A 5,717-nucleotide genomic window follows, 5' to 3' on the forward strand; every position below is an offset into this window, starting at 1 on the left:
TTATATAGTTATATACTAATTTATACAACATATATACATGTATACGTTAAATATACACCTCTATAGAAGATATATACACAAATATATGCACCATTCAATGTATATGTACTACTTTAAGTAAAACATATACTACAATATATTTAAATACTACAATATATATAGTTATATATTCATTTATATAACATATACAAATGTATCCATTGAATATATACGTCTATAGAAGATATATACACATATATACTACAATATATATAGTTATATACTAATTTATAAAGCATATACACATGTATACGTTAAATATATACGTCTATAGAAGATATATACACATATATACGCACCATTCAATATGTATGTACTACTTTAAATAAAATATACTATAATATATATACTACAATATATATATATATATATATATATATATATATATATATGTAGTTATATACTAATTTATAAAATATACACACATGTATACGTTAAATATATACGCATATAGAAGATATATACACATATATACGCACCCTTCAATATATATGTACTACTTTAAATAAAATATACTACAATAAATATATACTACAATATATACACACACACTATATATAGTTATATACTAATTTATAAAACATATACACACGTATACGTTAAATATATACTACTTTAGAAGATATATACACACATATACGTACCATTCAATATATGTACTACTTTAAATAAAATATACTACAATATATATACACTACAATATACACACACACACTATATATAGTTATATACTAATTTATAAAACATATACACATGTATACGTTAAATATATACGTCTATAGAAGATATATATACATATATACGTACCATTCAATATATATGTACTACATTAAATAAAATATACTACAATATATATATACTACAATATATAATTATATATATATAGTTATATATTATTTTATAAAACAAATACTTATCTATAAGTTAAATATATACGTCTGTAGAAGATATATATATACACATATATAAATTAATAATACTTGATAGTAAATTAATAATATATTAAAACTAAGTTATAATTAAATCCAATTAAAAAAAAAATAAACCGAGCCAGGCCGGTTAATCGATGAGCCCTAATTGGGCTTGGTTTGGGCCGGGTTAACCAGACCCTAATCAATAAAAAACCTGGTCCAGTACCCGGTACCGTAACGCCCTAGGACTTACCGGACCGATTTTTGGAAGTAGCTCGGGTCAGCCCGACACGTTTGACAGGTTTAGATAGAATACTTGAAATTATGAGTTATGGGCATGTTATTTTGAAAACGTGCATCAACTATAATATTACTCAAATAAAAATAATATTGTTTGTGGTACAATAATGGGTCACCACTTAGCCTCTCTGCCAACCATAAATTTTGATGATCATTGATTTCTTAAAAGCATTCGGATTCGAGCTTAACCTCTACGTTAGTTCTGCATGTGTATATATTTGATTTTCCCTCGGAAATAGATTGAGATCTTACGTTTTATAAGTTTAAATTTTAAGATCCTTATTGAACTTGATCTATTTATAAAGTTACGAGTTCATACTTGCTATTTGCTGTAATTTTAGTTTATTTTTTATTTGAATATAAATTTATGTTATGTGTCGAAAAGGCTAAGTTCAAATGAATTCGATGTCACTATATGTCTTCTACATTGTTTCCCACCTAATGTTTGATAGGGAAATTCTCGTTGATTATCCTTCCATGCACAACTATTTAGCAAATCATCTTTTTAAGGTTATAGATGCACGTTAACATTGTTTTTTGCAAGTTATAGATGTACTTTTTCATAATTATAAAATTCAATTTTTAATTGCAAGTTGCAGTAGTTTTGATAAATTTTATTGATATTTTAATTTTTTTTTTTGACAGTGCTAATGTTTCTATTTCTCTTCTCTCCTAAATTAACGTGCAAGATAAAATGTGGGCAAAACGATATCCTAAATTGATACTACACGTTATTAAAAGAAAAGAAATCAGATCTTCATTATTTCTTCCATTTACTTCATATCTTCATCTCTCCTTTTACTCCATCTCTCCTCATTTTACTCAGTTTCTCCTCTTTTTACTCCATCTCGCTTCCTTGAAAAATACACATTTAAGTGCAATCTCCACCAGATGTTGTGAGTGGAGTGATTTTTATTTGTGGATCTTTTGGTCTGAATTTGTGTGATTAAATTGTATCTTCAAGTCCTAAATATAAATTCTACTTCGATATGTTGTTTGTTGCCTTATTTATATAAAAAATAATCTCTTGGTTTTGTAATCTTAAGTATTCTATTTTTTGAGTTTATATCTAAACTAATGTGTGCTGAGTTTCTTTCTTTTTTTGATAACTAACAGTTTTATTAATCACCAAAGTATCAGAACAAAAGGATTCATAGCATAACTTAACACGGCTGGCTATCTCACAGTACAAAACTCACTTGTATTCAATTTCCCTTACTAGCTGCTTGTGATCACTGATCCTTGACTTGCTTATCATATAACCTCAGATTCATCAGAATCCATATGGTGTAAATGAACTCAATGAACACCAATTTGAAATCTGAGCACTCTTAGACTTGCCTCTGGAGTTGTTTCTAGTTGATTGCTCGTCATCTTCTTCTTTCATCCACCTAAGAAAGCATTGCAGACAAACATAGAGTAGTCAAAGAATAGGTGATTCTCCGTTTCATCTTGAGTTTGACACATTGGAAATTTGGTATTGTTAGAGAAATGAAGTTTGGATGATTGACTTATGAATGAAATATGTTAGTCATGATGGTCGTTACAGGTGAATGTTTGAGCAAGGCTGATGATAAAATCACTTGAAGAAAAAAGTTGAAAAGCAAGCAAACTCAGCATTTGTCACGGGTGATAAAGAAGTTGGAAAGAAGATAAACACAACACTTGAAGATTAAATTAATAAAGGAGTTCTATCCAGACAAGGAGATATAATAAAGGAGTTCTACCTAGACAAGGAAATAGACTACAACAAGGAGTGAAACTACCTGAGAGTCCTATTGAAGAAAGAAAGCACATCATAAGAATGACTCAATCAGGAGTTGACTTAAATACAAGAGAAAGTTTCTAAAAGTTTCACTCATGCACTGATAAGAAAAGCTTCAATCAGCAAATCAGTTCACTAGCTTGAAGAAGAACCTGGTCCTTTACTTAGAGAGTCGTAGACTTTATCTAATATGTTGGTTCTTTGAGTAGTAATGATCTTAATTCTAGTCTCAGTGAAATATAAACTAAGTTAGGAGTTGTGTCTTCAAGTTAGGAAACTCGAAGACTTAGGAACACTTATCTTGGGAAGATTTGTGTTATTGTAGAAATATGAGTTAGAAGTTTAATTCCTAGTGTACAAGAGTCTTTTAATTTATTGATTGTTGAGGCTCAAGAGTTTTAGTGAAGTTGGGGTTAAATCTTGTAGAGGAACAGGTCGTGGTTTTTTGCACCTTCTTGAGCTGGGTATTTTCCACGTAAAAATACTGTCTTCATATTTACTTTACTAAAGTGAACCTTGTTAGCTTTCGTGTTTCACTGATAGGCAACTAATAGAGTAAAACATTAAAATCAGTAAGGTACGCACTCTAACAAGTGGTATCAGAGCTAAGTTGTCTTAAATAAGGTTAGCACCTAAGAAAAGATCACTATGATGAATTCTGCACCTCGTACTGGTCACAGTGAAGGTCAGTCAACTACTAGACCTCCACTCTTTGATGGTTCTCACTTTATCTGGTGGAAAGCTAGAATGGAATTGTTCATTCAAGGGGAAGACTATGAATTATGGGATAGGATCACTGATGGTCCTACTATTTCGATGAAGCTGGTTGATGGTGAACAAGTTAAGAAGGTAAGAAGTGAATTTACTGCTGAAGACTTAGTAGCATTAAAGAAAGATGTTAAGTCTAAGAACATCTTAGTCTGTGGACTAGGACCAGCTAAGTACAACAGAGTATCAAACTGTATCACTGCTAAGCAAATCTGGGATGCCCTGGTCAATACACATGAGGGTACTTCTAATACAAAAACAACTTGGATCGTATCATAAAGCAAGCCAAAACAGTCCATAAACAAAGGGAAACCCGAGAGCAACACAAACACAATTCTCGGTTCCAACAACAACAAGAAACAAGGTGAAAATTACTAACAACAATAAGAGATAAACAACATTATGATAAGAAAAACAACACTAGGATAACAAAAATCCAACATTACAAGATGAAAAGACTCAACAAGAGCACACGGGTTCACTAGACATCACAAACTCAGACATGAAATGTAAATATAGAAAGTGTGACATACACTATTACAAGGTTAAGAACCCAAAGATATATTAAATCTAAGGACCCCTAAGACTTACAATAGAAACACCGTACCCTTATGAAGACACAAGATCAGAATCCACCTCTCAATCACCAACATTTCCAAGCAATACATATTCACAAGTGATTCCACACTTGCTCATGTCCTAGTCTCGATCTAGGGAGGCTTTCTCTCTCTCAAGAGAGGTGTTCTTACATAAACATTCAATAACTAATGAACTAAAACCCTATCATGTTCTATTTATAGACTTATTACAATAAGAGATAGAAAGATAAAAAGAGCCTTTTAATGAAAAAAACATAAAAATAGGCGCCCATAGAGTGTGTTTTGGGGTGGCCTTGTGCACACCAAGGCCCTTCTTCCCACTTCAATTTGCACACTCCCTCGGTTGAATTCAAAATACTCAAAAATTTTCATCATCATGATCATGTCCGTATCAACTTCTCAAGTAAGAAAATTCAGAATTGCTCTTTTTTTTATTGAATAGGAAGCTTTTAAAATGAAGGAGAATGAATCCTTGCATAAAATGATGAAAAGACTCACTGCCTTGACAAATGAGTTAGCTTCCTTGTAAAAAGTCATCTCTGTTGAGGAACAAGTTAAAAAGGCATTGAGGGTACTGCCTAAATAAAAAAGAAATGTCAAAGTGACTACTATTAGGGAGGTACAAGATCTCACACATATGTCACTGGATGAACTAGTAAGGGAATCTGGGGACTTATGAAATGGAAATAGATGGAATTAAAGAACAACCAGCCCCTGAGAAAATCTTGGCTTTGAAGGCTTCAGGCAGTGATAATAAAATTGAACTTGACAATTGCCTTCATAACTAAGAACTTCAGCAAATTCTTTAAAAAGAAAAAGGGAACAAGTAGCAAGAAATATTCCAATGACAATCCAAATGAATGTTACAAGTGTGGTAAGATTGATCATCAGATCAGGGATTATCCTGACTGGGAAATAGAATAGAGAAGGGAAAGGGTTGAAAAAGAATTAAAAGGAAAAATCACAAGAAGGGAGAAGGAGGAATATACTATGGTAGCCAATTGGGGATCTGATTCAGATAATGATGAAATTGATGAAACATCATTGATGGCTATTGGAGATTCAGACTTGGAGGAAGATGATGATACTTTTGAGGTAAGTATACTTGAACTTAAAGAAAAATTGCATTTATTTTCTAAAACAAAACTTATTTTCTTGACGAGTGCACTAATTGATGATTTCTAAGAATTAATTTCTGATAGGGATGAATTATTCAATAGTCTTGCAAGTCTCAACTTTGACTGCGTAACTTGATTCTTCAAACAATAATCTTAAGTCTGAAGTCCTAAAATTGGTACTCACTGAAAAGGGAAAAAAGATCAAGAGTAAAGAACA

Source organism: Capsicum annuum, chromosome 5, assembly GCF_002878395.1.
Source record: "Capsicum annuum cultivar UCD-10X-F1 chromosome 5, UCD10Xv1.1, whole genome shotgun sequence".
In the NCBI taxonomy this organism is placed as follows: Eukaryota; Viridiplantae; Streptophyta; class Magnoliopsida; order Solanales; family Solanaceae; genus Capsicum; species Capsicum annuum.